This window comes from Aethalodelphis obliquidens, unplaced genomic scaffold, assembly GCF_003676395.1.
Source record: "Aethalodelphis obliquidens isolate GAN/ISIS:26980383/991018 unplaced genomic scaffold, ASM367639v1 scaffold56, whole genome shotgun sequence".
NCBI classification, from domain to species: Eukaryota; Metazoa; Chordata; class Mammalia; order Artiodactyla; family Delphinidae; genus Aethalodelphis; species Aethalodelphis obliquidens.
In genome coordinates, this window is record NW_020838000.1 from 1,773,723 (window position 1) to 1,798,865 (window position 25,143).

Here is a 25,143-nt window from a genome sequence, read left to right on the forward strand (position 1 = left end):
GGGGTTCATGGCCGAAAGACCTTATCCCACCGGGCATTAAGAAACATGTTACTAACAAATCTCAAGTTTATGAACTCAGGACTCTGTAAATTCTCTTAACTTAAACACATGCTTGGTGTCTTTGCAGACTGGCAGTCTCCATGAGATTTACCCCTCATTGTGTCATGCAAATAACCCTGAGTATGGACATTCTAGAAGAAGCACCAGGAAAACTTCCAACCAATGGAAAAAAGAAAAAAAGAAAACCTAAAGGGAGCAGCATGCATTTTTAAAAATCAGGGTGTAAGAGAATTTTAATGACTTTATTTTTTGTTTAATTAAATTGCCTTTATGATCACTTTGGTAGACATATGGGAACCAAATAACTAATTAAGAACAGAAAGAGCAGTTTTCTCTTTGCCTTTACTAGAGGGTATATAAGGAGAATGACTTGTGAGTAAATTATTAATTCTCAAGTTGACTGAGTGCTTCCTGATGGCTGAGGAAACTTTCTAAGTTTTGTCCACTTGTAACTGGACCCTCCCCCAGATTGCTGATTGAACTTCAGATGGGCACCTGACGCAAGAGTGCCAACCCATTGTGGGCCACAGCCCTGAGTTATGCTAGCGGAAGAGCATGACAGCTTTCTGGCGCTGCCTTGGGTCAAGAACTGTCCTCTGCTTCATACTGCCTGAGTCTGCAATGCACAGTGGCTCTTATTCTGGAGTCCCTGTCTCCCTAACTTCCCCACACATACTCCTGTGATTAACTACCCTTTATCTGAGATACCTTGAGTGGCTTTCCTTTTCATACAACCAGATACAAATTGAAGCAGTGACTGTAAAGATTTCGGAGGATGAACAGCCAAAGTAATCCTGAGAAAGATAAGTGGAGCTGGAAGAACTGGGCTCCCTGGCTCCAGGCTATACTACAAAGCTACAGTAATCAAAACAGTATGGTACTGGCACAAAAACAGAAATATAGATCAATGGAACAGGATAGAAAGCCCAGAAATAAACCCATGAACCTATGGTCAATTTATCTATGACAAAGAAGGCAAGAATATACAATGAAAAAAAGATAGTCTCTTCAATAAATGGTGCTGGGAAAACTGGACAGCTACATGTAAAAGAATGAAATTAGAACATTCTCTAATATCATACACAAAAATAAACTCAAAATGGATCAAAGACCTAAACGTAAGGCCAGAAACTATAAAACTCTTAAAAGAAAACATAGGCAGAACACTCCATGACATAAGTCAAACCAATATCTTTTTTGGATCCACCTCCTAAAGTAATGAAAATAAAAACAAGAATAAACAAATGGGACCTAATTAAACTTAAAAGTTTTTGCACAGCAAAGGAAACCATAAACAAAACAAAAAGACAACCCACAGAATGCGAGAAAATATTTGCAAATGAAGCAACTGACAAGGGATTAGTCTCCCAAATAAACAGCTCATACAGCTCTATGTCAAAAAAACAAACGACCCAATCAAAAAATGGGCAGAAGATCTAAATAGATATTTCTCCAAAGAAGATATACAGATAGCCAAAAAGCACATGAAAAGATGCTCAACATCACTATCAGAGAAATGCAAATCAAAACTACAACGAGGTATCACCTCACGCCAGTCAGAATGGCCATCATCAAAAGGTCTACAAACAATAAATGCTGGAGAGGGTGTGGAGAAAAGGGAACCCTCCTTCACTGTTGGTAGGAATGTAAATTGGTATGGCCACTATGGAGAACAGTATGGAGGTTCCTTACAAAATTAAAAATAGAGCTACCATACGATCCAGCATCCCAGTCCTAGGCATATATCTGGAGAAAACCATGGTTTCATAGGATACATGCACCCTGATGTTCACTGCAGCATTGTTTACGATAGCCAAGACATGGAAGCAATGTAAATGTCCATCGACAGATGACTGGACAAAGATGATGTGGTACATATATACAATGGAATATTAGCCATTAAAAAGAATGAAACAATGCCATTTGCAGTAACAAGGATGGACCTAGAGATTACCATATTAATTGAAGTAAGTCAGAGAAAGGAAAATATATGGTATCACTCATATGCGGAATCTAATTTTTTTAAAAAAATGATATAAATGAACTTATTTACATCAAATTTATGGTTACCAAAGGGGAAATCTGGTGGTGGTGGGGGAAGAGGGATAAATTAGGAGTTGGGATTAGCATACACATATTACTGTATATAAAATAGATAACCAAGAAGGACCCACTGTAGAGCACAGGGAACTCTACTCAATATTCTGTAATAACCTATATGGGAAAAGAAGCTCAAAAAGAATGAATACATGTATATGTATAACAGAATCACTTTGTTGTACACCTGAAACTAACACGACATTGTAAATCAACTATAGCAAAATTTTAAAAAATAAAATTTAATTTAAAAAAAGATTTTGGGGGAAAACAGACCTAACAGAATCATCCAGAGAGTAAATTTTTTAATTATATTAAAATTCTAGAATGAACCAAATATGGAATTATTTTGATGGATTATTCTTTCTGCAGGGCATAGAAGGAAAAACTAACCATAACTCTGTGAACTCCAAGCACTTAATTAACCTGATCAAAAAATAATTTTTATCTTATGTTTCATTTGACTCAAGAATTACTTTATTATTAAAAGCCAAATTTCTCTGTTGTTAAGAGCTAAAAGCATTATGTATAACATTCTCATCCTCTGAAAGGCTAAACGTACAACACTTTCTGGACCCGTATTAAGTGTCAAACCCTGTCCTAGACACTGTAAGTAGAGAGGAAAGGATAATTCTGCCCTTCCAGTTATTTCCCTTTTAATGTGAGATAAAGACATGCATACATACTATCATATTTCTGAAAAAATTTGAATGTCTTGACAGATATATGGAAGCACAGAGGGGGCAAGCAATCTGGCACAGAAGGGGCGTGGGCTGGGGGTCCTTAGAGGAACACTTCAGGGAGGAGGTGATAAATATTGTTGGCCTGGGAATGAAGCGCATGTCCAGCCATGGAAAGTGTCACGGGAAAATAGGGGAAATAGTTTGGGGTAGGTGGAGCAGGATTCCACGAGAGTGGGAAAAATCTACTGAAGATGAAGAGTCTTCTCTGACATTTACAGGGATCTCAAATTTATCCTGGGGTGTGAAAACGGAAAGAATGAAGGATTTGTTTGAGATCATTCTTATGCCGGTGGTATGGAAGGCGGTTGGAAGGAGCCAAGCCATGTTTAGGGATTTCCCTATAATTGTAACCAGGTAAGAAATAACTGAACCCAGAGTGAGGCAGTGGAAGCAGAAATTATGAAGAAGACACAGATGAGGCATTTAGAAGATAGAACAGGCAGTATTTGGTGACATTAAATATACAGGTGCAAGAGAAGATTACATTTAATATGATTCCCATATTTCTGTCTTTGGCAACTGAGTGAAAGATGGTACTATTTTCTTTCTGCCAGACACAAGCAGCCACAGGAGCAGATGAGCAGACACGGAGGAGAGGAAGGAAGAGCTTAGCTCTGGTTCAGCCCTGTTCAATTTCGCTTCCTAAGAGAGTGGTTTTGGGCAAACCAGTCACATTGCAAAGAAATGTTGATTATTAATAACATTTCTTGTTAAAAAAAAAAGCACTGAGTCTCAAGAGCAGGGTTAAGGTTGAATTATCCAAATTGTCTTTGGAGATCAGCACATTAGTTTATACATGCTGTAACTTGTCCATACCAAAGGCTTTACCTTGATTTCACTTTGCCCATGTGATGGGTGAATGAGCTGGGCTTAAGTCCAATAAAACTGATGGGCAAATTGCTAACGCAAAGCAATGAAGACTAAGCACAAAGAACTCCTATGGGGATATAAACTTTTGGTGAGCATGTGAGAAGAATATAGCTTAGTTTAGAGCCAGAAAACTAGAGCAATGGTCTATGTACGAAATGAGGCCAAATTTGAATAAATTATCTGGAAAATTCTCACAATTAGCAAACAGTTTTGCTTGAAAGCTCCAAATAATCAAGGTGTGAGGTGTGCCTGTAGCTTCATAATATCTGGATAACAATTTTGTTTTCTCTTATCCTGTGAGTGATCATAGCTTTCCTCAGAACCAACCTTTTCTCTTCTTCTTCACAGTTAATGGTGTGTACACTGGACCTTCCTCTTGGCCATTTGCTGACTCTCCAGTAGAATGCTGGCACCAACTGGGAGAACATTTGAGGTGTTCTCTCTGGTTCCACAGGCTGACAATTTTGATGGGCCTGTTTTCAGCCAAAGATTCCTCAGTAATATTAATAAAACAATCAGTTTTGTTAGAACTGGAAGAAGCTCTGGTTTTAGACCTCTTAAGGAGGAGCAAATAACGTTTCTTCGGGTTTCCAGGGTGTTGAGTCCCTTTCCTATTGTCATAGGGAAGACTAAATCTGACTCCATATTGGATCTGTTTCTTTTACCTCAGCATTTGTAGTCTACTGCTTTTGCTTCCCGTTAAGAATGTTGCCTAGAACCTGAAATATACAGGAGAGCCCCTTCTCAAGGCTCTGACCTTTAAGGCGATAACACTTTTCCATTCATATAGAGATAAAAAGTTGCAGAACAGAGAATAACTTCTGTCTTGTTGGAGGTTTACAGGAACGTCATGACCTGACCTATGTGGACAGCTGAAGAACAAAGGATTCCTGCACCAAGAAGTTGGTAACAACCAACCACACCCCTCTCTCACCTGGCCTTTAAAATGCTTTGCTGAAACCCTTCGGGAAGTTCAGGATTTTGGGGGGCATGAGCCACCTGTTTCCTTGCTTTGTCCTGCAATTAACCTTTTTCTGTTCCAAACTCCGACATTTCAGTTTGTTTGGTCTCACTGTGTGTCGGACACACAAACTTGTGTTCAGTAACACTATGATTCAGAGTCCCCTAGAACACAAGCCAACACTTCCCAAAGGTGCTGTGCTCTACGTAGGAGGCAGTGTGGGCTTCGGTGCTGGTTTCTGTAGTGCTCTGTCTAGACCCCACTTTAGGAGGGGCACTCACCACCCCTGCTGCCTGAAGTGCTGTCTGCTGTCGGCTTGGCTGAGGCAGCTCTGGAGATCTCTCTCAGCAGAAGAGAGACACCTGTTCACATGTCAGTCCTCCTCCACAGGGGCAGCCAGCATCTAACGGCCTATTGGTGTGGAGGATGAAGATCCAGCCCCTTGGCCTCAATTCTGGGTAAGCCAAGAGAACCACCCCAATGGCAGAGCTCATCGAGGGTGTGGCTGAGAACCACATGTGCTGTTGCAACCGTATTGAATTCCTTCTCCTATCTGATCCAGCTTTCCTCATTCTGTCACGGGTATAGATCCTAAGGGCACTTTGCAATAAGCTTCCAGTGTGTAAATATACAGCTGATAGTCTGTTTCCTGGGGAAGAAGACTAAGTCCACTTCCTAAATTGTTGTATGACCTGTAACCATGATCAGTCACTGTAATGTTAAGAAGAGCCAGCAGATCAGCCTTCATCAGAATTGAGACCAAGTTACAGATGTATTCACGCATGTGGCATCAGTTAATAATTTCTGACAAACAGTTGTCCTGTCTGTGTATTCTTCCCTGGGTATAGTTGCAATCCAAGAATTATAGCTGGGATTACAAAATGGGAAGCAAACAGCTTGGGGCCAGGTTTTCAGATTCTGGTTTCAGAGCTAGGTGGAATTCGTCTGCAGTTGGTTTTCACCTTGTTGAAAACCAGCCTCAGGAACTCCAGACCATTAAGACATGAGTGCTAACTCTTCTTCATAGGAAGGTGGTTAAAAAGAAGGTTCAGTCACAAATCCAAAGCACCAGCAGTTACTATTTGAGTGCCTTCTGTATATCAAGCCCTTTACATCTTTTGCCATTTAGTCAGGAAAACAGACTTACAATAAAAATATTGTTATCTCCATTTGACAAATGAGAAAATTGAGATCCAAAGATGTTTCCAATTATTATCTTCATCGTCCTCCCTCTTCCCTCATCCTCTTCAGAAGAAACATGTCTCTCTTTTATCCTAAAAATATTTCCTTTTGCCACTTCCCCCAGACTTGGAGAAAGGCCCCAAATTCTGCTCCATTAGCAGTAACAGCTCTCTCTCCTTTCTTTCTCACATGGTCTTTCTGTAATGGGGTGGACTGGAAAAGTCACTTGATAACATGTCAGCATCCCCAGGTTCTAGATTCTTGGAGTTGCCATAGTTATAAAACTTTGAGCAAATCACAACCTCTCTGCACACTGTGAAATGAAGGAATTGAATCTGTTCCGTGATTTTCTAAAGCTGCCCCAAGGAGCACATCTTGACTTCTGATTTGTTCGTGATTTCCTGTGGCAGAAGCACAATTTAGGACTCCGTTGCTGTTTAACGGCCCATAAAATGGGGTCTGATTTTTCAGCTGTCAGAGGTCACATTGCAGAGGAAATAATAGCTCTGAGCCCACGTTCAAACCTATTTATTCTTCAGAGTCCTTTCTGGAATCCAGACCAGTGGGCACGTGCCATATTTTAAGATGAGTTTTCAAGGTCCCATCTCATTATCATTTTATAAAATGTGTAGATATATCTGCTGAAATTGCCCATTGTCATTATAAGAATCAAGTGGACTCAATGTGTTAGAATATCTGGAATTAGAAAAATACACAGAGGTGCCCAGAAAAAGAGTAGGGACAGAAAGCAGTGAGGCAGGAAAGTCAGGGGTACATGGAGATGGGAACAAGAGATGGGGGAGGGGTTAAGAAGAAAGAAGGAAAGGGAGAAACAAAGAAGTAGGAAGTAAGGAAGAGGAGGGATGTCCCTGTGCTTCAGTGGTTAAGACGTCGCTCCCAATTGTAGGTGATGTGGGTTTGATCCCTAGTCTGCGAACTAAGATGCTGCATGCCACAAGGCACCAAAAAAAAAAAAAAAAAAGGAAGAAGAAAAGGGAAAAAACTGGTCTGAGTACAAAAAAGGACAAAACAACTGATGAAGCCCTAATTTAGTGTAAAATAAAGAAACCTGAGTGGTCAGCTGTCTACGTCCTTCCCCCAGCACTGGTAGTGCCTTTAACCTCTGAAGAAAGTTAATCTCCTCGACAAGAAGTCAAGCAAGAATCGAATGGGCGGAACACATCACAGATGTGATAATAAGAAAAAAGCTTTGGAAGAGGAGTGGAATGCACAGAGTGGGAGTAAAGCAAAGTGAGTTCTATGTTTGATTTTGACAGAAGAATTGTTTTTGAAAAAAAATCTGTAATTTCCTAGGCACAAAGCCCTCTTCTGACATATGAGATCATTTATCTACTATCTCTTCAGTGCCTATCTATCATCTAGCTATCCATCATCTAGTTATCTCTATGGCAACGATCACCACTGCACGGAGGTGTTTTGACACCCCAGAACCTAGCTTCCAGAGCAGGGATCTGTCACCTGAGGTGAACACATTGCAAAGGAAGTGTTCTGGGGTCCTTTCTTAAATGCACTGGCGTTTCCAAGGTAGCGTTTCCGAAGAATGTATTGCTTAGCTTTGTAAAGTGAGGTCCTGGCTCTTCAAAGCAATTGTTACTAAGATGTTTCCATTTATTTTAGAAAATAAATCAGGTATAGATTGCTTCTGCAGGTTTGGCTTCCTCATTTTCTCTCTCTCTTTTTTCTCTTTTGAATACGCATTCCTTCCTCCACCATGCCTGCTGGCAAACTTCCAAGGATTTTTATCAAATGTTCTGGGGAGTGAATTACTCATTTTAGGTTATTTAAATGAAAGAGATGCATAATACCACTTCACATTCAAATTTCATGAAACCCTGCCCATGACCTCTTTTATCTATATGCATCTATATGCTCTCACACCCCAGCTCACCCTTTCTATGAGCGTCTCCCTGGAAGGGACTACACCTAAAACGGAGTCCACTGGACAGTAAACAATCAAAAAGATTTTTTTTCTGGCCACAATTCATAGTTTCAATACTATATATTCTTTCATAATTAATGTGCATTGTAAGCTATGCTACGTCTCTAAATTACACAGCTTCTGATGCAAAAAAAAAATAGTTTTACTACATGCCTTTGTTACCTTTTAACATAACCTAATGAGTTGTACAAACAATTTAGAGAAACTGAGGACTGGGTTTAATGTCTTTGTAATGAACCCATCAGGAAGAGAGGGAAGAAAGAGGGCAAAAGGAGACAATGGCAGAGAGACCGGCTTCAAAAGCAGGTACAAAGAGCAGTCTTCCGTAGCCATTCATTGGTTTAATTAATGTTTATTGAGCACCTACTGTGCCAGGCACTGGGCTAGAGGCCAAGGGAGAGCCAAGCCCACACCATCTTGCCCTTATGGGACTTAGAGAGGAAGCCATTTGAACTCAAAGAGTGAAGTTAGGACTGGGTGGTAGTGGAAGAGAGATGCATTTTGGAAAAAGAAGGCCTAGAAAAGCATTCGAAAGAGGTCAAAGACAAGTTTAAAAATCTCAGGAAATGTGTGTGCATTTAATTCTGTAAACTTGGGGGAAAACTCATCTAGTTAACATATAGTGAAAATATTATTTACAGTACATTTCCCTAATCATTGTTTAAACCACTGAAAGAAGCAAATGCTACTTTTTAAAAAGGAAGGTTATGGACAAGGCTGAATTAGCTGTTTCTGTCTAGGTAAACAGATGATAAAATATTTTGATAATCACCTCTAAATACAAAGTCAACTGCAATGCACTGCCTACAGCAAAAGTGTATCACCATGTTTCCCACATTTCAAATGTATTCTCTATAGGAAACCGAACATGAGTCAAATCCCACTTGGCTTTATCTCTAAGGTTAAATGAGAAATTGTTGGGGCTTCCCTGGTGGCGCAGTGGTTGAGAGTCCGCCTGCCAATGTAGGGGACGCGGGTTCGTGCCCTGGTCTGGGAAGATCCCATGGGCCATGGAGCGGCTGGGCCCGTGAGCCATGGCCGCTGAGCCTGCGCGTCCGGAGCCTGTGCTCCGCAACGGGAGAGGCCACAACAATCAGAGGCCCACGTACAGCACAAAAAAAAAAAAAAAAAAATTGTTTGCCCTGAATATTTTCATGAATGTGAATGAGAGGAGGGAATGCCCTAAGGAAGAGCATCTCTCCTCTTGCATCTTCTGCTTCTTTGGGGGATCACTGGCATTTGTTTCCTATTGACTAGATGATTTTTGTTCTCTCAAATATCCACAGACAAGTGCTTTGGGCCTGGTTGAAGTCAGATGTCCCAGAGTGCGTGTACCAGAGATGGGCCTCTAGTAGGGGACTGTGAGAAAGTATTGATCCTGGGCTTCCCTGGTGGCACAGTAGTTAAGAATCCGCCTGCCAATGCAGGGGACACGGGTTCGAGCCCTGGTCCGGGAAGATCCCACATGCCGCGGAGCAGCTAAGCCCATGTGCCACAACTACTGAGCCTGCACGTCTAGAGCCTGCGAGCCACAACTACTGAGCCCGTGTGCCACAACTACTGAGCCCACGCACCTAGAGTCCATGCTTCGCAACAAGAGAAGCCACCGCAAGGAGAAGCCCACACGCCACAACAAGGAGTAGCCGCCACTTGCCGCAACTAGAGAAAGCCCGTGCACAACAATGAAGACCCAACGCAGCCAAAAATAAAAACAAATAAATAAATTTATAAAGAAAAAAAAATAAAGTATTGATCCCATTTAGTGTGGGGTTCATTTTCTATCTTGGGTGTCCAATGACTCCTAACCCTTGCACTGATGGCCACAACTCTGGCCATCGCCCCCCTCAGCCTTTTGTGCTCTGCATGCCCTAACTTCTGCCCAGTCCCCCAGGGCACAATGTTTTCCCCCCTCTGCCTGGATCCTGCTTCCTGCTGCCCCTCCTAAAGGTTTGGCCAACACCATACACTTGAGGCTGGGCAGTGACACATCAGGAGACCGCTGAGTGGTAGAGCAAACACATAACTCCACCCTTGGACAAGATTCTCTCCAGGCCTTTCACGTGGTTCCTCCAACTGTCTAAACTCTGTCATGACATTGTCACCTGAGAAGTCACTGAAAAGGTGCTGCTTTCAAAACATTTGCTCTGGAGAGAATAACTACCTGGTATATCTCTACTAGCTAGGCTCTGCTCTCCATCCCCATGTCCTTTGGGTCCCTGACTCTCCCCCTCCTGAGCTGGGCTTGGTGTCACTCCACACAGGTGCACAGCCTCTCAAACACTCAGCACACTGTGCTGAGGCTGTTGGAACCTTCCAGGAGACTGGGAGTTCTCAAACATGAGTGCACATCAAAATCACCTGGAAGATCTATTCAGCTTCCTGGGTCTCTTCCCCATGGATTGATTCAGGATGGGGACAGGGTAGGGCACGAGCATTTGCATTTGTAACAAGTTTCCAGGTGATGCTGATGCTGCCGTTCCCGGGACCACACTTGAAAACCACTGTGCTTTCCTTGTATCAATTGAGCTTGGTGTGCTCGAGCTCTCCTTTATACAACACGATACCTTTTCTTTTTTTTCCGTTTGCCTAATTGCCTACTGTTTTCAATTTATATTTTCCTTTTTCTGTTTCCTCCTCTCTTGCCTATGCCTTGGGTCTTCCAGTAACCCTGCTGGGCTTGGTTTAGCTCTGCTCACAGCAAACAGGACAACAATGGTTCCCATCTCTGGCTCCATTATGTTCACCTCTGAAGTATCAGATGTAGTTGCACATTCTCCCAGGCAAACTTATCTGTGATATTTCAAGTGTATTTCATGGACCAGAATAAACTGGCATATTTGAGCAAAGCCCTGTTCTGGCTCTATTAAAGTATAAAAACTGGCATGAAAATCAGGTCTAATGTAAACAGGAGGTTATTATTACTTAGAATCCTATAATGTGCCCATCATATGGATCTCTAGCACATTTGCAAACCCATTTTTACATAATTATGTGAAGAACATGTATTTTATATGAGATGGTGAAATTAAATACAAAATAGAGCATTTTGAAATGGCTGTAATGTTTTAAATGAAGAAATGAAACTGTTTCGAGACATATGCAGGAGAGAAAATTTATAGACAGCAGTTTTTAAGAAGTTCTATTAATTCCAAAGAAAACACAGGATGAAAATGAAATATGCAAAGAATAAAATAAGAGGTCTCCCATAAAGATCAGTCTATGTGATTCAAGTGGCTAGGCTGCCTCCTAACCGTGTGAATTTTACAATGTGATGCTCACCCACATTAGCATTTCAAGGGCACAATACTTTTGTTACACACTGTTGCGACTGCAGTAATCTGTCCCTTCCTTCTGCTCTCTAATCTCCGGAGGCTCCCAAAGGGAGGAGGATATGGCTGGCTGGTGAATCTTGTCCCTACACCTGTGCCAACCAAGCCTGGTATTTTCTAACCAGTTGCTGGATATTGGTGGAAAAATTAAAGGTACAAATCAAATTCATCTTGTACCCATTCCATTCAGAAAGCATGCAATTTATAATCCAGCTTTTGGAATTGCACAGTACTTTATTCCATCCCAGAGACTCTAGTGTAATGTCCTACACAAAGGTTATTTCCAGCAAAGCTTACAAAGATCTAAATAAATTTTAGATCAAATGGAAAGACTCAAAAAGCATATATTCTCATTTTAAAATTTAATAGTAATATTTTGTTTTTAATTTTTTCATGTAACATGTCTCCTTACATAAGCATAAATGTATGTGAAATTGTTTTACAAACTTTAAATTGCTATATTAGTTATTTTTACAATTTGCCTTTCATCCAATTTGATCCTCAGTTGTACTGTGCACCTTCTTCCGAGTAGGTGAGCTGGAGATCCACCTATGTGCACAATCTGTTCTGGGGGAGAAAGAGAATTATATTTTCCCCATATCCTAGAGGGAGTTCTTTGGGTGTGTTCTGTAACACCTCCCTTCAGCGGTGCCTGCAGCCTGACTTCGGGAGAATGAGGTCAAGAGCAGCTCCAGTGGGAGTTGCTCTGTTGCTTTGACATTGAGAGCTGTGGATCTGAGACCAGGTGGAGAAAATGCAGGGAAGCTTCTCAAAGTTTGTAGGTGGCTGATGACATGGGCCAAGTGGTACCCGAGGCTGGGAAGGTCCCAATCCTTTAGCAGGGTCAGGCTGTATCTCTTGACCCTGTTCTACAAACTGAGGACAACTAAGAGTATTTTCCAACTGGGAACAGGTAAAGGAGGTGATCATAGGGGTTATATGGATGGAACATGAAATAGCACTGAGTCACAGCACGAGAGTACTTTTTCCTCTTAAATTTCTTTCAGCCTTCATTAAGCAAATAGAAAAGAAGCCCTAGAGGTTTCCTAGCCTAAGATAAAGGGACCCAATGGAAAGAATGGGAATAAACAAACATCTTCTCAGCTGCTTCTCATCTACACTCCCTGTGGTTGACTTTCCACATCCTGCTGATGAAGAATGCAATGCTCCCAGCTAAAGACAGAGGAGCTAGGATTTGAACCCAGAATTCTGGTGTTATCTGCATTTATTTCTCCATCTCCCTCTGATTCCCCTTCTGCCTGGACTTTCCATCATGGTAGACAGAGATGTCTGCTTCTATAACTGGTGCTACTCCAATGGGTACATGGAGATTTAAGTCCTGGGGATGCTAACGCTTCCTTCTCAAAGACCTTTTCAATCATCTCTAATAATCTGAGCACAATTCCTCAGGCCAGCTGGCCCTAGAGATGAGCATTGAGTCATGATCTAAAAGAGGCACAGGGTCTGATTTGGACTACGGTAAATGCATCTACAAGGGGGTACTCGTCATTCTACATGGAGTAGGTTTGCAGTCCGGTGGCTGCAGACCAGCATATAAAGATATTGCAGTGGCCCAATGTGCCAAGGGAATGTCTTTTCACTTCTTGGCAAAAGAGGGTCACCAAGAATAAGATTCTGGAAATATATAGGTTCAAAGAAGCCACATTTCTTCGGTGCAATAGGAATTGAGTACATAAGACACCCATAGAAAACCACATGGGGTAGGAAATCTTCTTCAGAAACTGTTGCTTAATGTCAAGACTAAACAGTTGGGCCCCAGGAGATGCTAGTCAACCATCCCCCAAACTTCCACTACCACCACTTATGTTTCACGGATATAAGCATGTGCGCGCATGCATGCACACACACACACACACAGACACACACACACTATCCTGATCTAGTTTCAGTTTTATCCCTGGGGATCATATGATGCCCAAAGGCTGATGTAGGCACTCACCCCTCAAAGAGTATACAGATTCCTTTGAAAGGGAAAAAAACAAAAAACAACGAAAAATATTACGGCTCCCTCCCCAGTCTTGACAGATTCAGTTTATTGTTACATAAATATGCATAAACATGAAATTGTAACTCCTTATGTCTGACGTGCTCTATATCCATAAACAAAATAAGGTTATAAAGAAAAACAAGTATGTAAGATTATAAAAGAAATTAATAAATCACTTCTCTTCAATATAATGGCTAATATTAGTTTATTGAAACCATATTACTGTTCCCCATGTGAATGTGGTCTGACTGGAAGGGCACAGCTTCTATGGTGTTGTCACATCACCACTGCTTTGTGCTCTGTAGAAATTTATTTTTTTTCACTCTAGTTCTCTATTTAAACCACTCCACAACCCTTAATGTTACAGACACTTCATTGGCACAAACACTTTATTATCTCCATATTTAGTCTGTCTCTGTTGCTCCCTGAATAATGTCCTACAATTAAAGTAATACTAGTTGAAAAAGCACTAACTTGATAGTAAATACCATCACAACATGGTCATCCAGATGATCAAGAATACACTCAGATCCATTCTACTTAGATTACCACTGCAATAAAAACACACAGAACACAGAACATCTCACTCAAGGAAATTCACCAGCCCTCAAGAATATACTCAGAGATGCAGATTTGAGAACAATGAACTTAGCTCAGAGGTGTCTAAAAGACAGAATCCATACCCTACAGACAGACACAGGGTCAGACATTTCTAGATTCAAATTCCACCTCTATCACTTTTAATTTTGTGATTTTTAGGCAAGCTGTTTATTCTTTCTTAACCTCAGTTTCCTCATCTGCAAAGCCACAAGAGCAGCCCTTCTAAGAACACAACAGTATGGATAAAATGAGATGATGCTGGTCTAATATTTAATACGGTAAGTCCTCAATAAGGTTAGCTATTTCTACAATTTTAGCAACACTCATTCAGCAAATATTTGTTGCGTGTCAAGCACTGGACTTTATGCTGGGGGCTCAGAAAGAAAAAGCAGAGTTTACATCCTCAAGGGGATCAAAGTCTGTGTAAAGCACCTGAGAAGACAGGACAGTGGGACCTAAGTGCCACACGCTAAAGAAATGCTCTAAATATACTTATTGACTGGGGATTGGTTGTCAATCAGCTGCTTTCTTGCCAATTTTAAACGGCAATACAGTCCAATCTTGAGAAGTTTATGAGGGCAATAGACAAGGATATAAGTGAGGTTTACCACGGGTTCTGAAACAGGTAATCATTGACACGTTTGGAACTTCATGATTTCCAGGAAAAGGGAGTGAGCTGGAGTCCCACCCTGACACGATTTAGGGCCCCAAAGCTCCCCAAACCTCTGCAAGCAACACATGCCATGGCAAGAGCTTCCTCGATTGTTACATACAAGGAGAAAATGTGTCTCGATTTTGTAGTTCACTTTTGCTTTGAACCAGAACCATTCTTTTCCTCTCTCACTTTTATTTTGAAAATTAAAGCTCAGGAATGTTGGATACTGAAATGAAATGTCCTTCTAGAAAGTTTCCAGCTTCAGTGCCATAATGATCTCAGCAATGGGCCCCAGTGAATGCTAAGTTTTCAAACTCACAGCAAGACTGCAGATTCTGATCTTTGATAGTCTGTCATTCCACTCTGCTTATTCAGAAAATGGATCCATCTGTAGGTGCAAAATGCAGTTTTCAGGAAAACGGCACCTCAAAATATTCTGACACAATGTTCCATCAGCAGTCCTCATTGTTAGACAAATAAAGACCATGAAGAGCCAAGAAGACCTGCTGACATCTGCTCAAAACCTGCACCCGCATTTCCTTGTCTCTCCTAGCGTTAACTCAAGCTAGAATTCATTTAGGTAATTCCTTAAGCTCAAAACGCTTAGCATGTCACATTTCCACCAAGCCTCATTTATATAATTAGTGCTAACATATGGCCCACAATCAACATCGGAGATATGGAATCATTTTTAGCATGCCGTTAGACCTGAAGGGGTATGGATTCAATATGGAGGGAAGGGAATTAGGCATGCAAATTCCATTTGCGATAACAAGAGCGTAGCAATGGAAATGTACCCCCAAAAGGTTCAGCTGCTAATCACATAGCAAGCAGAAAGAATTACATTCTTAATAACCTTCACCAAGTGCAATAAAAGGAAACAGACGTTTGTTTTATGGGATGCTTTTGGTTACTATTGCTCCCCCTAAACTCAGAAGTATTTTACAAACCAGTGCTACCAACTAAGATCACCTCAACAGAATTCTCCCGTGCAGAGTCGGCTTACAGTATCTGAATCAAGACATCCTCTTGGCATCATTCACTAAGAGTTCATAGCCAACGCTGTATGATTTACAGCGATCATTCTTTCCCTGGATTGCACTCAGTGGTCTTCCTATTCACGTTTCACTGAATTCTTGTTCCAAAACTTGGTAGCCCAAGTCTACTCTTATTCCTTTCATTTTTTTAGTAGTTAAAAAGCTCTGAGATGATGGCGGATACAAGAAAAAGTATGGCTAATTGATGTAGCCAGGCTCTAGAGTCTTCATAAATCAAAAATTGAATCCATAAGTTAATGGAGAAAGAATTTCCCTAAACCAACACACCTCATTTTTTCTCATAAATCAGTATCACTATGCTCTTGATAATAATACTCACCTACACATGCCAGGCAATATAGCGCAACAAATGTAATACCACTTGATCCTCACAAAACCCCTCAAGTTGAAATGATCTTGATTTCACAGATGGGTAAACTGAGGTCTCCTGATCTCAGGTCCCTCAAATCGTAATGGAAGAGAAATACACAGCTTGTGTTTCTAATGACTATGCTATTCTGCTACCAAGTTCTTAATTCCTTGTATACCTTTGAATTCTCTATCTTTCAGCCTCCATGGTTAACTAGCCATCAAGTCTTGTTGACTCTTAACACCAGAATTACTCAAATCTGTCTGTTCATCCCAAGTTACCTCATTAGATTAGGGCCTCATTATCTTAAATACAAATTAGAGTAAATAAACACTGAGATCCATTTCAAATTTAAGGTTTGATGCATCTATTTGTTGCTTTCTAGATGGTATCTTCCCAACACTTGATAAACAGAGCTACAGAACTGCGTGGTTTATTATTAGTTCTCAGTACCTCATGCAATAGTGGCCCCCAGGAGGTGTTAAAATGGACAAATATCTAGATGAACCAGGAATTATGAAACCTGGGTTCAATCTCATTTTTACCACAAAACAGATGTGTGAGCTTGAATAAATCACTTAACTCTTCCAAACTTAAATGAAAACATCTGTAAAATGAGGCTATAGGACCAAAAAAATCTAAGAAAGCTTCCACATCAATACGACCGAATCATTCCTGTAGTACAGAATCTCTGTCTTCCCTTTGAGAAAAAAGTTTATAACCTTCAGCCTGGGATCCTGATTAGCCACACTTTCTTCCCATGGGAATGTCTGATGATACACAAAGAACCACAAGTGCAAAACCTGGAATTACCCCAAAGGTTTGGGCCTCCCAACCTTGTAAACTGGGCAGTTACTTTAGGTAAATGTCAGTCTTAGCTTTGAAAGGAGCTGGAAGCTAGATTCAAGACTTTTACATGCTGGTCTAGGAATGAAGTATTTGACAGTCCACGGGAAAATGAGGCAAAGATAAAAACAATAGTAGTAAAATTTCCATCAGGCCATATTTATTCAGTGTAAAGGAACTTCTTTTGTTCTATGATTCTTCATTTTTGCATTAAAATCATTGAAGAAATAATGAGGTTTTTTGAAAATATCCTTTGACATAATAAACAATTTGGCAATCCAAAGTTAGTCCAATATCTCCAGGAATGCCCAGGAAGGCTCCATTTCCCCTAATAATCACTTATTCTAATTTTGTTTATGATGACTTCCCCACATAGGGTACCATATAGGATACTATATGCTTCACCTATTCTTTTCTCTCTTTCAGGGTCTATTAGCTCAGAAGTGAAACCCCTTTAAATTCATCTCCATTCTAAAGTATCAGCAATAAATAAATTTTATATATATATATATATATTTTTTTTTAAACAAGGTGTTAGTACAAGAAGGGGATTCCATTATAGCATGGGATGATAAGCAACTTAAAATTTAATGTTGCCTGGCTTTGTTCTTAAAAGTCCTTTGGGCAACTCCATCTCAGATAATTCTTCACTGTCCTTCTTCTCTACCTGGTTCCCAGTCCTCATTTTCTCTCTAAATTCCTACACTTCTCACAAAGAACATATCAGATGAGGAAACTTAAATGCTCCAAGAGGTTGACTAGCTTGCTAGAGTTGACAAAGTCAGTAAGGGACAGAATCAGACCCCAAAGCCAGAGCTGCGTAACTGCAGAGCCCATGCTGTCCCTGGGTCCCATCACTGTCAAGTGGCAGAATGAAATCCTGGGTCCATGCCTTTCCCCCAGTATGTGGTAAGTTAGATTGGCTGCTTATACTGGGAACGCACATAGGCAGGAACTCAGCTGGGTCCAGCTAGAGGAGGGTGCCCGGCAGGATAGTGCCATAGAGAAGCAAGACAAGGAAACAAAAAAACATAGGAAAGGAATTAGATGGAAATAAATCTGAGTTGTTACTTAGCCAGGCAGTTCACTTGAATGATTATTTTGAAAACTAAAATGATATAAAATCCTTCTGATCCTCTTATCCCGTTGTAAAATATAACAGAAAATGGGATTAACTGAGATCTTTAAACAAAAGACATAGCTCCTCCTTTTCCACACTGCATCTCCTCTCCACACTGTCAACATCACAGACCTGGATCTTAGTCCTGAGAGTTTTTTGAGCCAATGTAGCCATTCCCACCCACAGATCTGCTCCCGTTATTTCCATGGCTGAACATAAGGGACTATTTGGTATGAAATTGTCAAATGCAACTCCTTTGTACTATGAAAACATGAACCCACACGCTACAGCTTTGACTGCAGACACAGACCACTGCCACCATTTAAAAGGAGACGTGTCTGTCTACATTACTGCCAATGATGACTTTTCTTTTCTCCCGAAGTCAGCCAGAGAGTGTTTCAGAGCTCACTTTAACTCTTACACTGCCATCCCCAAAGTTCATTTACATAATAAAGTTAAAGTGGGCTTAAATGAGAAAAATTGTTTTGATGAGAATCATAAAATTTATCTAAAACGAGTGCCATTTGCTTATAAGGAAACGCATGGCACAAACTGTTACTGGTGGGTATAGATTGCACTGTGTTTAACATTCCTCCACACATGTGTGCATGTATGTTAATATCATACTCAAACCACATGTGTTCATGTATGATTACATAAAGGCATTTGTGTGATAATAATGTGCTAACAAATTAACTTACAGGATTAGAAGAATGGGAACCCAGGGTTAACTTTGTTGGTTGTGCAAATAGGCTCATCAGCTATGATGGTTTCCATGGAAGAATTTAAATTCTAAAAATCATTATCAGAACAGTTAATCTGAAACTAAAAAGTGCTGCATATAGGCCTGAAAACCAGAAACAGTGTTCATCAAAATTGGACCCTAATGAAACTCTTTTTGATTAGAATATTTAGGAAGAATTTACCTTTTCTCTGACCTGATAAATATTTCCTATGGCAAAAGAAAAAGAAGCCTGGCTTTATCGTAATTTAAAAGGACGATTTAAGGCAGTTTGCATTTGTCACCCCTGTAAAACTATAGAACGGTTTGGCAGTTTTTCAAAAAGTTAAACATAAAATTAACATATGATCCAGCAATTCCATTTCGAGGTATATACCCAAAAGGATTGACAGCAGGGACTCAGACACTTGTACATCAGTGGTCACTGCAGCATTATTTACAGTAGCCAAATGTCCATCAACAGATAAATGGATAAACAAAATGTGATAGATACACACAATGGAATATTATGCAGCCTTAAAAAAGAATGTAATTCTGATACATAGTACAACATGAGTGAGCCTTGAAAACATTATGCTTAGTGTAATAAGCAGACATAGAAGGAAAAATATTGTGTGATTCCACTTGTATGCAGTACCTAGAACAGGCAAACTCATAGGGAAAGAAAAGTAGAATGTAGGTTACCTGGGGCTGGGGAAAGATGAATGGGGAGTTATTATGTAATTGGCACAGAATTTGTTTGGGATGATAGAAAAGTTCTGGAAATGGACAGGGGTGGTTGCACAATACTGTGAATACACTTTATGTTATCAGTTGTACATCTAAAAATGGTTAAAATAGTAAATTTTATGTTATGTGTATTTTATCACAATAAATAAATATATATATATTAGTCTTTCTGAGTTCAGAGTTATTAAAGCTTAGGATCACAAGACAGTGAGTGATTCTGTCTGTAAATTATTACTTTTTTTTAATTGGAGAGAAACAGAATATCTACTGGGCTGAAAATAAAAAATAAATCTATGGAGGAAAGAAAAGGCGAGCTGTTCCCTAAAATCCAATCATGGATCACTGAAGTCCTAGGGATCTAAAAGGACAATATACCATTCTTTAACAAATTCCATAGAACAATGAAGACTCTAGGGCTATAGCAGAAATTTTGAAAAGGAGAGGGAAGGTGGATTGTAGACATAAAAGTGCCAGTGTGCTGCTTCTGAACTATAAAAAGGTAAATTTCATATGGTCCCAATTAAACCTGAGAGGGTGCCTTGCCTCTCTTCCTACCCTCACCTTAATATTGGCCCAGCCAAGGTTGATCTGATCACCTCTCAAGTCGTCTACCTCTCCCTCCAAAACAGCACCTCTACCTGCACATCATGAACAGTGTGCATGTGTGGGTGTGAGGGGAAAGGTGGGAGGGAGGAGGTTAGCTCCGTCTATATAGGGGCCAGGCAGTAATGTAACAGATCCCGTTGATCACCAGGAAGTATGTTCACCCTTGTCACCTCTGGTCACCTCAAGGTTTAGTTTGGAGATTACAGATGCAGTGTTGCCACTCTTCTGATTTTCCCAAAAGAAGCCAGAAATCTGGACTGGGATTGAAATCTGTTAATTTTTTAAATGTTGGCTCAATTTTTTAAAACACTGTGCATGCCAAATAAAACATCTGTAGACCCAACTCCCTCCACCCAGCTGCCAGTATATATCCCTCTGCTGTATACAGATGACCCAGCTACAGTGAGCAATTGCCTGAATAAATGTTTTGATGCAGCCTCCAAGCAGATTTAGAGTTTCCTTTCTACGTGAAACCACAGAGGAATGAGAGTCTTTCCCATCCTCCACATAACCCCTGCCCTCCCTCCCCCCACCTTCCCTTCTTCATTCCCTTTAGCTGATATGGGCCCTAAGATTTGCCTTGGGATCTTGGAATGGAAACAAGTTCCATATCATTCAGGGCATACGTGCATTTGGGTGGCGAGGTGTTGCTGGCAAAGTGAGGTAAGGATGGAAAACCAGATAAAGAGGGACAGGGTCTCCACTCACCCTTGGAGTGAGGGCAAGTTCTGGCACCTGGGTAGGCTCTTTGGGTAAGAGTTACTTGTGTTAATAGGCCCTCTTCAGCTTACTGCACTGCACACAGAAGCAAATTCACATCCATATATTGAATCAAATTGAGTGGCCACTAGTTGTTTCTGGCAGAGAATGGAGAATTGTTATGGAGAAAGATAAAAGGACAAAAATAAAGAGAGGAAGGAAGACAAGAGTTTATTTTTCATTTCCATATGATATATGTTTTACTAGTTATTAAAAACCAGGCATGCCTCAAATGAGACAATTACTTTTCGAAATGATATCCTTAAATTATACGAAAAGATGAATCTTACATTCTTTTATAGACAATAGTCAAGAAAGATTTATTTTTACTTCTCATGACAGCTTCAACAGTCATAGAAGACTAGCACTGAAGATTTACCCAGACTCCTTGTAGATATTTAACCCAGGGATGGCCTCTTCTCTTGGAATTTTGGCAAAGAACACCCTACACACTCCAGAGCATTTAATTAACTGGAGACCATTCTCAAGTACACTTAATTATAGGTCAGTATTCTGACTATATAAATCATGGAAAAGGAAAGGAAATGACACAAAAGCCCTAGACTAATATAATTTATAGCTATCTTAACAAACACAAGGAAAGAATGGTACTGTGCTATAATTAAAGATTAGGTTAGTGCCAAAAATCATAACTTTCTTCCTGGCTTTAAAAGCAAATGTCATGTTAATGATAGTTAACTTCTGATTACGCAGGGATGATTATATATAGTTTGTGGATTATCTATGCCCTCGTTTTCTTTCCATCTTCCTCATGTTGCTTTATTGCTAATTAATCCCTCTATCAGAATTCTGATTAAGGAAAGGAAGAGAAGTAGAAAATCAAATTAGTCATTTGGGCTGATCGTTAGCTGCCTCGGATAAGAGTCTTGGTTAAGCTAATGTGAAAAAAATGCCTTTCTGGACTTGTTCTTGATAGTACTTCCTGACTTTTTAACTAAGAGTATCTGAAGTTGAGCATCCTGAGAAGGTTAAATATTATGTTGTAGATTATAGTCTTGAGATATTTTTATTTTATTGTGTGACCTGAGGTCCCAACACATAAAATTAAGAAAACGTCTTCACTCAGTATATTAGTTTATAAAACAAACAGAATCTCAAGAATAATTCTGTACCCCAATCACCATCACACATCTCAAAATTATGATGCTAAATAAGAAGGATTTACACCTATGCCGTATCCGGTACAAGCGTGGACAGGGTGATACAATTTAGAAATGAAAAATTCAGAAGAGTGCTTCTAGAATATAATTTTGAGACCCTAAGAGGATTTTTTTTAAATGGTACATTGTGGCTCTTTAGAAACCACACTGTTTCCAAACAGTTAAGCTCCAGAAGACGTCCAGATCCTCTCAAATAATTATTCAATTGGTGTATTCCCCTAAAATATGAACAAAATTCACCTACTCTGTGCCAATTCATCAGTGATGAAATCAAGAAGATTAACACCGAGCAGAAACAATGAGACTCTGTCAATAGGCCTGCAATGAAAATCAGCCAGCAGACGGCCCTGCATCGCAGCTCAGTCAGTATTATGCTATATCAGCGTCGTCACATAAGAAGGTAAAAACAATCCAGTTTCTGAATCTAGACAAGTTCCGCTCATCCTGCCAGGCCTGCCTGAGGACACCCACCCATCTCCCAACGTCAGTCATCTGACCCTAGCAAATGGCAGCGCAGTCCAATTCCTGAGGATTATGAAAGATCAACACAAACCTGGTCGTTTTCCAATATCTACCTATAGAGTTAGAGGTGCAGATATTTCCACACATTGACAACAGATCTTTAAAAGTCAACTCACTTCTGTGAAATCAGAGGAGACTGGAGTTGCAGGCTGTGGCGATTAAAATTAAAAAGGCACAAAGCTTGGACAGGGTCAGTTCCAGGCTTTCATACTGCCTTAGGTTTCATTTTGGGTTTTTGTTTTTCTTTAAGGCATGGTAATTTTGTTTGTTTGCGTTGGAGGTCGTACACCTATGGCTTTCCAGAGAGGGAAAGGAATGAAGTGCGGTTTTCTCTTGGTAACTATTGGAGCTCAGTGGGATGTATACATATAGAATGACATAATGCCTTTGTTCTATACCTAAATGTAACAAAGCAATTTGACTTCTGCTTAAAACCTGCAACAGGGTATGAAAGTGCCTTATGGATTAAATTAGCCAGCTACAGCCCATTACTGAGCTTTGTGAAGAAAATGACAAACATTAATAAACTTCCGCCTTTCAAAAACACCTACCTCTGGAAAACATAAGTTAATGCAGTCACAGTCCAAAAGGAATGGAAACCAATATTATAATACCACATGATATGGTTTGTTAAACACTTCAAGTCTTTAGGGTGCTTTTCGGAACTGCAAAATATTTCTGTCATCTCCCCACTGTAATTTGGTACTCCAAAATACCATTAACTTTTAAATGTACCAATTTGCTTTATGCTGCTTGATAAATCTTATTTGTCATTCACAGACTCTAAATTCATTTTATACCTTATGATAGCTCACTTAAAAACTTTTTCCAGTGCAGCAAATTCCTCAATGATATTTGGTCCTAACAATACAGGAATACAGCCAGGCATTTTCTTCTTTGACATTAAAATGGATATAATTATTTATGGTAGGAAAATTATTTATATTTTGATTATGGAAGCAACCAAAGAACTTACTAAAACTCAGTATAGCTATAGCCTAAGAGGTGTGAAATTATTAGTTTCATGCATTAGACTACAAAAGGACAGAAGTTTCTATTAACAGAGACGTCCAGCTTATTCAACCACAGTTTATAGACCAAGACCAAATCCAACTTAATAAAAGTAAGAAATTCAGAGTGTACGGTATATTCCCTCAGCAGACATGTAAGTAAGAAAGACAAAAGCAGTTTAAATCTTCAAAGTCATCTAAACAATACGTTAAAAAGAGCTATTCTTACCAGAAAGGTCTTCCAGATTATCTCTGGGTTATGTTGATTCAGGCTGAGATGCGCGGGTAACTTTTCCACCCCTCAGCCAGAATGGTAGGCGAGCAGTCATCAGACTGACAACCATTAATGCATGGCATCTGATTTTTCACACCGGAGAGAGCCACAATGGAATGGCTTTGCCTTTTCCCTACTCTGGCTAGCTAAGACCAAGGACACAGCTGACTTTCACAAGTCATGATGAACACAAAAAAGCAGACAATACCTTTTGGCAAAATAACAATTGAAATCACTCCATTATTTATCATTATGTCCTTCAAAGGGAACTTACTTCACTGAGAAGCCGGGAAGTCTCTTAACAAGACAAAAACATCTTTCTCTGAAGGTTCCAAGGATACTGAAAAAGTTTTCTAGTCTCTTCTTTAGAATGTATGTAGTTTATTACCTTATTGGAAAATACAAAGAAATATAAATGGATATATACATGTTTATGTGTACTTCAGTTTAGAACAGCAACATTTTGTTTTTTAATGTTTTATCTGATGCTTTCTTACTAGATTATGTCTTTATATGCTACAACACAAAAATAAAGGAATTGTGAAAAAAGTGGTCATAAACCTATTTATGGATATTTTATTTTTTCAAATAAATTGTTTTAAAATGTGTTAAACTGGCCATTGTATAAGTAAGGCTTCTCGTCTTCTAGAGCTTTCATGTCTCTGAGTGTTCTAGAACCATCCTGCTCTTGACAAGCTCAGCTATGGATACACACGCTAGGTGTGGTCCCAATTCGCTCTAACCACCAGTCCACACTGCTGCTCCTGGCTGGAAGAGGTAAAAACTCTACTCAAAGACAAGACTGTGAAAGGACAGTGTCACTAAGAAACTAACAAGACTACCAAGATACTCAATTTTATTTAAACTGGCTTCTGAAAAATTCCTTATCAGTGTTCAAAACAACATTTAGGGAATTTTTTTTTGAAAGCTTAGAAAAACCATGTAAAACGTAAAATATTCTTTCCTAATACATTCATAATTTAAACATTCATTACTTTCATGAAGATCTGTAAAGAAAATCTGAAGTGAAATACTATTGTTATTGGTCTTCCTCAATCGAAGGTCAAAAATTCTACTTTAAGAGACTGAAAAGATGTACATATTTTACCCTTGCTTTGTAAAAAAATAGATTCATATACAGGGAAATAACCTTAAATTGTTTATCTCTTTAATTATGCACCTTCTTTCTTCCTAAAAATTATTTTTCCCTAATTTATGACGTTATGGCTTCACACTGAAAAGTAACAAATCTGAATCATACTTCATTTAAATTTTCTGAAAGAAGACAGATTTCCTCACCTCTAGTTCTCTCATTTAAGGATGTTTTATCAGTAAACAAATTATATAGGCTTCCCCTCTTCCATAATGATTAATTACTTTCTCTGAGCAGGGATAGAAACAAAAGTGGAAGAAAGATCAGCACCTCTACGAGTTCCATCAGTCAGTGGTAGTTTTCCCAACTGCAATAGCAATTAATTATAA